The 13,637-nt window shown below is 35.3% G+C and overlaps 1 protein-coding gene across 1 annotated transcript in view; it reads right to left on the bottom strand.

The window, feature by feature from the left end:
• Positions 1 to 13,637, bottom strand: part of LOC121732244 (guanylate cyclase 32E-like) — a 153,048-nt gene extending 139,411 nt beyond the window's left edge. The window contains exon 1 of the mRNA XM_042122061.1: positions 13,591 to 13,637. The gene's annotated coding sequence lies outside the window, so the exon portion shown is untranslated. The remainder of the gene's footprint in view (positions 1 to 13,590) is intronic.

The following is a 13,637-nucleotide window of genomic DNA, read 5'->3' as shown; positions in this document are numbered from 1 at the left end:
TAGGTTAGGTTAGTTTTCGTATAATGTTCGTCAAATATTCCCAGAATTGCTCAGTTTTCATTATATATCAGCATCTGAGCAAATGTGCCATATTTCAAAAGTGTATGTATGTATGCTTTTATGTTTGTGTTCGCATATCTCTGGAACTAGAAGTCCGATTTAGGTTATTCTTTTTTGTTGTACTAGGTACTGTTTAACTTAACCGCAAACCAAATAGTGCAACCGATTTTGTTGAAATTTGGTATAGATATACTTTGAGTTCCGGGAAAGGACATAGAATAGTTTTTATCCCGGGAAAATGTACGGTTCCCGCGCGATAAATGTATTTTGGCGAAACGGAGTTCGGGCGTCATCTGGTATTATATTATACGTTCAGTTGGATGAATAAGTTAAAAACACCGTTACATGTACATAATAATATAACAACCTTTAAATAGTACCTGGATGACCGAGCTTTGCTCGGTAGAGCAAACACTCATTGACTTCGTGTTACTTAATAACGCCATCTGCTGGTCGTTAAAACAATTAGTTGGTCACATAATAGTATTATTATTCGCCAATAGATGTCAGGAAGAGTCATATTTTTCAGTTTATCGATTATCGATAAAACACGAATAAAAAGACATTTTCTGAAAATGATTCCTAGCTAGATCGAGTTATCGCCCCCGAAACCCCCTATATACTAAATTTCATGAAAATCGTTGGAGCCGATTCCGAGATTCCAATAATATATATATATATATATATATATATATATATATATATATATATATATATATATATATATATATATACAAGAATTGCTCGTTTAAAGATATAAGATAAGCAATGTATTTAGCATAAAAATATCCCGGTCACTCACTTGTGGCTTAAATATTCATAAAAAAGTAAAGTGGTCGTAAAATTTAACGGTTAGCGATTAATGACCACGAAAAAATCTTTTCAAATACGCTTATACTTATATTTTTTACCATAAATAAATCATTTTGTAACTAAAAGGATAAATAAATTTGTTTGCGCTATTAGAAATATTAGGAAAACAGTCAGCCGGGAAGCTGCTCTAACTGCCTACCATGGATAGCATCTCTATTACGGTATGGCATAGTTCTATGGGGCAACACCACTGAAATAAATCGAGTCTTGATAGCTCAAAAGAAATGCATTAGAGCCATCAGCGGAATCGGACCTTTAGATATATGCAAACCTTATTTTGGACAATATAAAATACTGACTGTTATAGATCTATACATATTAGAATGCTGTGTGTTTGTAAAAAAACATATAGACCTCTTTCCGGCAAATGACGAGGATAGAAAATACATGTCTAGAGATCCAACCAGACTCAAGGTGCCAATCTGTAATAGTTCTTTGTTTCAAAAAACTTGTAATTTTATGGCCATAAAAATTTATAATAGCGTACCAAAGAGATCAGAGAGTTACCTTTTATTAAATTTAAATATAAACTTAAATTGTGGCTCCTTAGCAAATGTACGTATAATTTAAATGAATTCTTTGACTGGTTTATTTATTTATTATGTTTTATTTTATATTATAATTTAATCTATGAATTTTTATTTTTATGACTTGTTTTTTGAATGTTGATGAATTGTTATAATGTATTGTAATGTTTTTATTATATTATTTTCATTGACTAATTATTATTATTTGATAGATTCTATAATATTTTGTATTAATTTTTTTTTTTTTTATTTGACGAATTATTTGCTTTGATTTATTATGTTATTATTGACTTATTATTATTAATAGTTAAAAGTAGTAAGCCGGTCACGTTATAACTGACTGAGATTTATCTTGTGTATTTATTAAATAACCTAAACCAAATACGATCAAAGTAATTATAAATAGCGAAAAAAAGTTGTTGTTGTCCGGGACCTCGCGCAAACGGAAACCCCGCGGGACGCGTAACTTTCGCGCAAAAAAAGTCCTTAAAGTCCTTGTATACTTCGCTGTAGTCCTATATTATTATGTTTATGCTTAAATCCGTCAAAAATAGATTCGCAAAAATTATTTAAATATATACAAAATAGGAATGTTCTACGCGTCCGTAGAGCGTCTACGCCGTCGTAGAAGAGCTACGCGGTTGTAGAAGTGCTACGCGGGTTATAGAAATGCTACGAAATAATTATGAAATTATTGAAATTATCTATAGCTATATATTAATATGCCAGCAAAAACTTTGGATCCCTTTTGACGAAAAATGTGGAAACGCAGGTCTGTTATTAAAATTTATATGGTGAAGGAGTGCATCGAGCTAATATTATTTTGAAATTATACTTTTATCATAAATTTTTTTTACAAATAAAACATTATACACACTACAACACACACACTAGGGACAAGCCTATACACACCAATGACATATAGGTTTGACATGTAGGTACTCTTTTATTTATGGCTGAAGTCTGTTGTCAAATAATTGAAAAAAGTTTAGTTTTTTTTTATTGAAACATAAATCCTGTTAGACAATTATTACACAGCAAGTCTGTCATAATTTGACTTTATTAGTCTGAGACTGTCGCAGGAATTATGTCTAAAAAATAATAAAGTAATATTTTGACAATAGAATATCAATAGAAAAGCGTTGGAAACATTTTTTTTTTGTATCCCATACTCTTTTGATTTCAAACGCCGTCGAAATTATCGAATAGAATTTGACTCAGTACGCAGTTTGATGTGAATGATCGTCGTAAACAACTTTAACAACCGAACAAATAAACGATGCATAAATCATTATTATTTCAACATCGATCAATCAATCTCCATCAACGTTTGTCAACAAATATTCATTTCCGCTATTATTAAAGACTTGATAACGCCCGCGACTCCGTTGCGACAAAATTTGTTTAACGCACGGGAACCGCACATTTTTCCGAGAAAAAAATATCCTGTGTCCTTTTGCGGGACTCAAATAATCTCCATGTTAAATTTCGACAGTAATAAAAAATAAAAAATACAAATCGGTTAAGTGGTTTTGGCATGAAGAGGTAACAGACAGAGAGATAGACAAACACACTTTTGCATTTATAATACTAGTTTAGATAATTGGGTGGTTCTGTTTTATGAACTACGAGCTTTTGCCCGCGGCTTCGCTCGCGTTAAGAAGTATTATTATACACAAATTTTCATCCCCTATTTTAACCCCTTGCGGTTGGAATTTATCAAAATCCTTGCTTAACGGATGCCTACGTCATAACATCTACTTGCATGCAAAATTTCAGCCCTATCGGTACTGTGGTTTGGGCTGTGCGTTGATAGATCACCATGTCAGTCAGTCACCTTTGAGTTTTATATATATACATATATATATATATATATATATATATATATATATATATATATATATATATATATATATATATATATATATATATATATATATATATAGTCGATTGATAGTTGAAGTTGATAGTTGATTTATGATCATTAAAAGGTACGCTATCATAAATTAAGACGTAAGTGGATGAAGATAACTAGCATTTTACTAGCTAAAAGCCGAAAGCTTTGTGAGGGCTCGCGTCGTTTTTCTGCGGTCAGTTTTTTAGGGTTCCGTACCTCAAAAGGAAAAAACGGAACCCTTATAGGATCACTTTGTTGTCCGTCTGTCCGTCCGTCCGTCTGTCAAGACCCTTTTTCTCAGGAACGCGTGGAGGTATGAAGCTGAAATTTATATCAATTACTCAGGTCTACTGTCCCTTGAAGCTGTGAAAAAATCAAACTTCTAAGCCAACGCAATCAAAAGATACAGCCGTTTATGCCGCAAATTTTCGACACTTGCAAGGGAATCAAAACCTACAGGGTGCTTCCCGTGAACTCAGAATCTTGAAATTTGGTACGAAGCAACGTCTTATAGCATAGATAAAGGAAAAATTACGAAAACCATAAATTTTTAGTTACATCACATAATATATTTTTTTTAAATAATTTTAAACTTACTACCCATTTCCTCATAAACGCGTAGAGGTATTAAATTGAAATTCATACCAAATACTCAGGTCTATAATACCTTTAAGCTGTCGGAACCCTCGGTGCGCGAGTCCGACTCGCACTTGGCCGGTTTTTTTTATATTTTAACAGTAACCAAACCTTGAATGACCGATGATTTAAACACATCTACATAATATAAATATAAATTATAATGGTAAAGCACATTTTTTTAAGAAATAAGGGGGCAAACGAGCAAACGGGTCACCTGATGGAAAGCAACTTCCGTTGCCCATGGACACTCGCAGCATCAGAAGAGCTGCATGTGCGTTGCCGGCCTTTTAAGAGGGAGTAGGGTAATAGGGGAGGGTAGGGATGGGAAGGGAAGGAAATAAGGGAGGATAGGGAAGGGAATTGGGCCTGCGGTAAACTCACTCAGTCAGCGAAACACAGCGCAAGCGCTGTTTCACGCTGGTTTTCTGTGAGAACGTGATATTTCTCCGGTCGAGCCGGCCCATTCGTGCCGAAGCATGGCTCTCCGATGTACAAATCAATAGGCGTGACAGTTTTTTCCGTAAAGTGTAGCACAAAAGCGCTCAGGTTGTGGGATATACTAGGGGACGCTTCGCTCGTCCTGATAAGATAACTATATGACCCGGTGAACTTCGTTCCACTTCCCTCGTGATATATCAAAACTAAAATTAGCCAAATCGATTAAGTCACTCTCGAATTTTAGCGAGACTAACAAAAATAATATCTAATATAAACTGTAACGTTATTCCACAGATAATTTTAGGCTAATAACAACATTTAATTAATAACTAATTAAAACAACGTAGGCTTTACCGTTTAAACATTGCAATATAATTTGTAGGCCGAATTCAGTTAATTTAGCGAAATATCCCTCGATAGACACCAAACATGTTGAAGTTTAAAACAATTCGTACCTCTGGGCTTAGTAAATTACGTAACATTTAGTTATTGTGGACCTACTTCAGGTAACAATGTGACCTTTTGATTCTATTTGTTTGTCAATTTCTATAAATAAACATATTGTCGGAACTGTTAACAGCAGGCTCAGCGTGAGTACAGTTATAGAAATGGGAAAGATCTATTATTATCTCTAAATTTATACTAGCGCAGAGTCGAAGAGTATCGAAGCGAATTACCAAAACTGAACTCAACAAATTCAACCTTAACTCCAAAGCTCACATTAATAACGTCTGAGAATTTTAAAAAGTGCGCGCATTCGCGCGAGTCCTCGGGAATACGCCCGACCAACGCTGATTGGTCTCGCGGAAGTAATGTGTGCGTTACACTCTGGAGTTAAGCGTCTCCCATACAGACTTGAGAATTCTAGGGACGACGCAGACACACGCTACGCGGCCAAGTCATCCAACTGACCGCCACCGCCACCGCCACCGCAGGCCGCGTCTGTCTGGGAGACGCTTTAAGATTGAATTTTCTATGTTCAGTTTATGGAAATTCGCTTCGATGCGCTTCGACTCTGCGCTAGTATAAATTGACCTTTAGGGTTGACGCACACTTACCACAACCCCACCACACCGCCGCGCGCCACGACAAAATGTGGTCATCACACAAGCGGTTGATAATGACTGTAAATATGGTACGTGTGAATAGTCCTATTCATTTTCAATACAAAGTATACGCCCACTGACCTCTATAATACACTGGACAGGCTATGCCGTACAAAAAACGCCGCGGTGAGCGTACTGTGAACTAATTACATAGAAAACTACAACCGCCATTTGCAAAATAGTAGTTCCAAGTACACTCAGTACTGCTTTCACATAGCAATCAGCGCCAATATGGCGACTTTCAAATAGGAATATTTTATTGATAGCGATCGCCTGTCCAGTGTATTATAGAGTCAGTGTATACGCCCGAACGCGTGGTGTGGTTGTGGCCGTGGTGTTGTTGTGGTACAAGTGAAACTGCCCTTTCTGATACTGACAGATATTTTTAATGACGCAGATTTTAGGACCATAAGAGCCATCACAAACAGGGCGACTTATCGTCGCGTCAAACGCGGCGTTGTCGTTTGCATCTAGCGTCTTGTCGTCGTGTCTAGTCGCCGAGCTGTCGCTGACGCGTGTCGCCTAGTGTACGCCTACACTAACAAAGACGTGCACCTTCCTAGTGCTCACAGCGAGACTGTCGCGCGACTGTCGTCGTGTGTGCGCGTGCACAGCGATTCCAGACGCAGCGACTAGACGCGAGCGCGTCTTATAGTATTACATTTTTAACTAATACATATTACATAAATATTATGATTTTATGATTGTTTTAAAAATATATAAATAGTTTAGAAACTATGCTAATAATGAAACTAGTATTATTTTGTATAAACTGTACCGGTGGGCAAGTCGAAGAGTGGGGACACGTTATAAAAGACTGTTCTTGACGTGTTCCGACACTTTTGCTCGGGCCGTGATCGAAGAAGCATCTCTATTTGACGTGTTAAAGATAAGTGTTACTTTCTACTGCCATGATTAAAGTCATAATGTGATATAATATAGTGATTTAACTGTTTAAGTAAATTAGTGGATGTATACCAAGCTATAAATGGTTAATAAGAAGTACTTTGGTTGTTTCAATGTTATGAACCTTGCTAAATAAATGCTTAAATGGATCTATATAACTTTCTTTTATTTTCAAGCCTTTTGAATAAATTTAATAAATTAATGAATAAAACTATCACTACGTAAAATCTGCTTTTATAATAAATAATATAAGTAAATTTTAATCAAAGTGATTAAAATTTACTTTAAGTATGTTTTTACTTTCTTTAAATGTAACACGCGCGAGGCTCCCCTAGCTTGTCGTCGCGACTCAGCGACTCTGACGCCAAGTGTGCGGAGCTTCGAACAAAATATATGAAAATTGTCGAGCTGTCGCTGTCGCCTGTCGCCTAGTGTGCGCCTACACTTAAAACTTCTCTTTGTAGATTTTAAGCTATTGCATAGTTTTTCGTCGTGTGCTTTGAGTGCGGTGACCGTATCAACATCTGTATGGAAAAATAAACCTAACCTACTGTGTTGAAAGCCGTGCATCGTCTAACGTCGTTTCAGTTCGGCAGACTTTGGCACGGTGTTTGTGAGCGTACGACTAGACGTAAATGCTACGCAATAACTTTACCGCGGCAGTCTCCGAGTGTCACACGTATTTTTTTATTACATTTTTAGAGATCTAGAATCTCTGAATTTGGAGTTTTGACTAATCAAAACGCATTTTACGTTGCTTTTGTAATTTTAATAGAAATTTCCTTTTTTATGTTTGGATCTTACTGTTCCCAAATACAATCGAACTTACTGTGCCTGTTTTGTCATTATCAATCTGTAGTTTTACAGCATTTAAGAGGTTTCCTTTGGCTATTAGTTATTTAAAGGGGCTAAAGCAAAATAGATGTTCTAATGAGGTGATCATTTTTGTACTTGATAATAAGCTTTGAATTGTTTATTTTTTTAAACATAGATACTAAATTATATTTGCGAGGGCCTATTCTATATTATATTAGACACGATATCTTAAAATTTTCTTTACTTATAAAAAATAAAATCGACTAAGTGCGAGTCGGACTCGCGCACGAAGGGTTGCGTACTGTTATTGAGCGAAAGTTGGCAAAAAATTGTGTTTTTTGTATGGTAATAATGAATATTAATTTTATTTTAATTTAATTATTAAAGCACAAATATAATTAAGAATATTGTATCTCAAGTGCCTACCTGTTACCATTATTGATATCGCGTAAAAAAGGCCAAAAAAATCACGTTTGTTTTATGGGGGGGGGGGCCTTAAATATTTATTTTATTTTGTTTTTGTATTTGTTGCTATAGCGGTTCTAGAGTTACAGCCAGGAGACAGACGGACAGACATCAAAGTCTCAGTAATAGGGTGCCGTTTTTACCCTTTGGGTACGGTACCCTAAAAACAAGATCCATCTAAATTTCACGAATATTTCATTTCTTTTCAAAACGGTGCATTCAACTGAGTCAATATTGTAATTTATAAATATTATAATTTATAAAATCATATTGTCAAGGGACTGTACTATGATGGATGGATGGACTGGATTTCAAAAACATTGTTTATTTATCGAGTTATTAAGAAAAAACTAACTTGGCGCTGATTCCGCGTGGTTCTTTTTCACCTGCGGGGCTAAAATGGTCCCTTTGAAGAATCATGATATGAATCATAATATGATTCATTTTTCTAAAATCGCAAAATGCAACTCTGCTTGCAATTCATTTCTGTATTTTTGTACTGATTTGACATTTGTCAGTTTGACAGTTTTGACAATTCATTTGCTGAATTGATTGAGATGAAATGTGACCATTTTAGCCCTGCTGGCATATGAAAGACGGGCGTGAGTGTGAATAGAGAAGAACGATGTTTGATTTATGCTTTATTCGCCCTCTTAGCTGGCCCCTAGACGATCAATTGTATTGTCAATATCACGCTTCAATTTTATTAAACAGTTTAATTGACAATTAGATTGAAGGCGTACGATGTTCAATATCAACCCTAGACGATCAATAATTTTAGTGCGCAATATCATGTATTGCGCAATAAAATTGCTCGTCTAGGGGCCCGCTTAAGCATATTAAATTCTTTTTCTGATTATTTTATTGATATAAGACGCCGTCTTCTCAAGACGCACTTCTAATATTCAGGAGGGTAAAGAACTCATTCGATAGCAATAAATATTTGATGTGAGCGTTAAATAAATATATTTGATAACGTATTAACTATAGTCTACTCGTGTTATGTTTGCAATAATGAGTATCTAATATTAGTGAAAATGCTGTAAATGTCATAATGTGAATGCTGCAAATGTGAAAACTGCCAGAAACTGCTAAACCGGTTTCGATTAAATTGTGTTCTAGTGTTTCAAAATAATAAAGATATATATATTTTTTCGTGTCCGAACGATGTTACTTGTCTAATCTAAAATAAAAGTCTAATCCTGCTAGTAAGCAAGATTTTTTGTATGGATTTATTATTGAATACAATTATTGTAAAAAAAATCCAAATATTAAAACTCTAATCTATAATAATTTTCACTAAATTATTACTAGAGTAACTTATTTTTATTTTATTTATTTATTTATATCTCATTTACAATAATTAATCACATTATACATACGAGTAACAATTTAGCATATTGTGCATTTCACGCCACGCGGACAGAAAAAAAACTTACATATCGTCGGTCGAAAAAAAAGCAAATAAACCTTATGCTGGATTTACGTGGGTGACTGGGTATAGCCGCACGATTTACGCCGCACGGCGGGAATTGACTGTCGCGACGGCGAGAATCGAGCCTGCGGCGCACATACAGTACAGTCTGCTCTCAATCGATCTCGATTACACAAAAAGTGTGCCGTCTGCGATCTCCCTTATGGCCGATTTACACTGGTGACTAAAGCCGCACGATTTCCGCCGCACGGCGAAAATCGACCGTGTAAATGGCAATTCGACGACGCCGCATGCGGCTAAAGTCGCAAGCCCCAAAGTCGTGCGGCTAATGACCGCATGCGGCTGGTGACTAAAATCGACCGTGCAAACGCTCAGTCGCAAGCGATCGCTTGCTGCGAATTCTACTGTCGACTGGTGACTTGCCGGGTGACTAAAATCGACCCAGTAGTCACCCGTGTAAATGGAGTCGCGATTCAACTTGGACAGGCGATTCGACTGGTGACTTGTCGGGTGACTAAAATTGACCCGATAGTTACCCGTGTAAATCGACCATTAATGGCAATTCGGCATGAGGCGTATTGCCATTTAGACATTCGATTCTAGCACCTGTAATAGTCACCCGTGTAAAGGCCCTTAGGGTCAATTCAGACCGCAACGCGACGATGCGAGGCGAGGCGCGGTGCAGCATAAATTTGTATGGATTTGACAGATTTCAATTGCGGGAGACGTCTTGCGAATCTGTCAAATCCATATAAATTTAGAAATGCATCTACGCGTCGCGTTGCGGTCTGGATCAACCCTTATTCTCCCTCGTTCCGCCTTTGAAATGTTAATTTGTTTAATTTTAAGCCCGGCCGCCTACGAATAATAAAAACTACCGGCCGCACATTGTCCGAAATTTCTGATCAGAAACAGTTGAACGTCCGCGCTGTCTCTTACATTTTGTACTGAGCCGAGTGAGCTCGAACTCGCCAGAAGGATATTTCGGATAGTGTGCGGGGTGGCGGTCCGGCGAAATTCAACTGTCTCTGATCAGAATTCGGACAATGTGCGGCCGGGCTAAATCAGCTTATAGATTTTGACAAAATATCGCACAGATGTTATATAAACTATCTTGAAGAATATTTCATAGGCCACTTTAAAATATACAATTTCCCCTGACATTCCTCTTCGCGCGAAGGAGCCACCTTACATCTAGTGAACTATAAATAGCAAAATATATCTAAGAAAAACCGTAAAAAGTTGTGTCTGTTAGTTTATAGTGAAACAATTTCATGCAAATGATATTCTAGCCATAAACCTATAATGCTAAAGACCAACAAAGAGTGCGAGAGAGAAGAAAATCCTTTATGGAATTATAACAAGATGAAAAGAGAGAGTCTAATGAAAATTGTAACCACTTTTATTTGACAGATCGTCAAAAGTCGTCAGTCGTTTTATGCCCTTTCGGTATTTCCAATATATTGTTCAATTTTGTTCAATGCTCTATTCTGTCTTTAGTTCTCTATTTCAAATAAAATATTGTGAATCCTCCCTTTTACTTTCATATTTTGCGTAACTAAAGGTACTATTGTTCTTATATTACACAAATTTTGAAGAAAAATTTTTCATCGAAAAATTCGGACGCCCGGCGGAACGCACTCTGTTCATACATTTTGTTGTAGACCCATCATACTAAAAGAATTTCTGACGTGTCAAAATGTATGAGCGGGGCGGGGCGTCCGAATTTTTGGGATCAGATATTCGGAAAATGTGCGGCCGGACTAAAAAGGACATATTATCTTATTTTAACTAATATAATATAGTATAGCATAATATAGCTAATATAATATAACTACTATAATATAGAGTGACTCTAAAACTAGAGGAAGGTTTATATTTATATATCATAATCATTTGTTTTACAGATTCCCTCAAGATCCTCTAATAAGAGGAAAATGGCTGAAATTAATTGGGCGTGTTGGTTGGAATCCCAAGAAAAATTCAACAATATGTAGCAAACATTTCACTGAAAATTTTTAAAGAAAAAGTAGAATAAATACTATTTTGGTTAAAGGAGCTATCCCAACTTTATTTGTGCCAGTAAGTTTGACATACTGTTGCACTTGTTACTGAAGCAATTATTAAAAATAAGCAATTATAAGCAATTATTGCTTTTTAGTTCATTTAAGATTATACTTAAATGAACTAAAAAGTAATAAATAATCCTTATTCTGTACTCAATCTTCATAATTTTGAAGTCGGTACCAGTCCTAAGTATATAAGTTGCAGTTATACCTATTCTGTCAGAGAACTGGAGATTAGGTTAGCTGGTACCGATTGCAAAATAATGAAGATTGAGAACAGAATTAATACTGAGTACAGAATAAGAATTATTTAATACTTTTTAGTTCATTTAAGTATAATATTACTATTGTCATTACCTTGGAAGTCGGTTTTAATTTTTTGTTTAAAAATAATAAATTTACTCTTTTTAGCTGTCCTTAAGGTTTTCTATACTTACAGTTGGTGTTTTAAAAAATCAAAATCAAAATTGCTTTATTTCGGAACTTTTTTTCGGAAAATATATTTTATTTTAAATCTAAAATAAAATATATTTTCAGAATACATGGTGCCTACCACCGGTTCGGGAACTAAGCCGACGAGAAGAACCGGCGTAAGAAACTCGCACGGGGCCCACTTTTTACAAAATATATATAGATTTTACCTGAGTAATAAATAAGTAACTTTATAATGTGTTATGTGTATATTATTTACCCCTATAAGAATCTCATGTCATAACATATCCGACGATTGAAAAATCATTCCAAAAGAAAATGTGTATCTACTTTTCAATCGTCACCTTTTTTTGCCAATTAAAATTTATGATACCTAATTTGAAATACAAATCTGTCAAAGTTGCATATTATTTATTTCTTATAGAAACTCAGGTAAAATAACTCGAACGGACTATACTATCGATAGCAAAATACTATACTATCGATAGTAAAATATACATCACTAGCACACGCACACATTGACAGATCGAAAATGGTCACGCATTTTTGGGTTGTCAGGTGGTCTATTCGACAGTATATATTATGTCTATGATTCTAGCTGTCAATGATATTATATTAAAAAAAAAACATCATTGCTAGCTGTTCACTTTCCGTTTGCCAATATTATGAAATAAAATAAAATAAAAATAACTTATTTTCAGACAACAAAGTCCATATTATAAATAATTAAAGAGATACAATTAAAGAGATACAAAGTGAAATGTCAACTGCGTAGAGGTTAAGAGGGTCGTCAAAATAAACCTTTCATATCAAGAAATTTAAGGATGAATTGTTGTAATAGAAAAGGTTTTCTGACAGAAAATGGGTCACCATTTTGTTCTCGTTTAGGTGTTTGATGTGTGGAATTGATCTTAATGAATTTATACTATTAAAGCATTTTTTTTTATACCAAAGGATCGAATTTAAAGCTCCATCGATTCAGCGTTCTTGCAATTCTATCTAGGACAAAAATAACTATTTTTAAATTGCTACCCTAGATATGTCGCGTCGCATCACATCTTTGTGTGAAATTACCCTCCTTTATATCTCATACTAGGTGTCCCGCGCGGCTTCGCCCGCGTAAATTAAGAATTTTACGGAAACCATGCATTTTCCCATAAAAAATAGCTTATGCCCCTACTCCCTTCACGTGGTCTACTCTGTGCCAAATATATAAATAGTTCGCTCCAGTAGTTCGTGAGTTAAACCCTTTCTAATATTTCCCCCATTTCCCCACATTTTCCTGAGTTTCTTCGGTCGTATTAGTCTTAGCGTGAATTATCACGCTAAGATATAGATATAGCCTATAAGCCTTACTCGAAAAATGAGCTATTAACACTGAAATAAGTTTTACTCTTCAGGTTTATAATATTAAGTACTAGCTGTTGCCCGCGACTTCGTCCGCGTGGACTTCAGTTTATAGCGCGCGGTGTCAACAAATTTGGTGTCAAAAACTTTTTAAAACCCTGGTGGCTGGTACCCCTTAAATCAAAATACCCAAAACAGCCGTGCAGTGTGCACATAATACTTTTTTTTTCATTAAACTTTTATAAGTACCAAATTTTAAAGCTTATTTAGCTTTACACACCTTATTCTGTCTACTCTGCCTTAGCAGTTAGCTGCATTACACAACTTTAGCTTTACCCATAAACTATTTAGTATTTATTATTGGTAGGCTGTGTTTTGAGTGTAAAAATAATTTAAGCAGACACAACAAGGATAATGTTATACGAAAATTAACACTACTTATTCTGTATAATTTAACCACTTACATAAAAAGGCGTAATGGACTTAAAGTAGATAAAAAAACTGAAAAATTGGTATGTAAAAAAATACAGGGTATGAGCGTAAAACCCATAGACTCTACTTTTATTAAAAAAAAATTACTTACTTCGAATCCTATCGCACTAACACAATCCGAAAAATACGTAGTTCGCA

The sequence above is a fragment of the Aricia agestis genome, chromosome 12 (assembly GCF_905147365.1).
Source record: "Aricia agestis chromosome 12, ilAriAges1.1, whole genome shotgun sequence".
Classification (NCBI taxonomy): domain Eukaryota; kingdom Metazoa; phylum Arthropoda; class Insecta; order Lepidoptera; family Lycaenidae; genus Aricia; species Aricia agestis.
The sequence above is the reverse complement of the archived record's forward strand: the minus strand, read 5'-3'. Positions and strand labels throughout refer to the sequence as shown.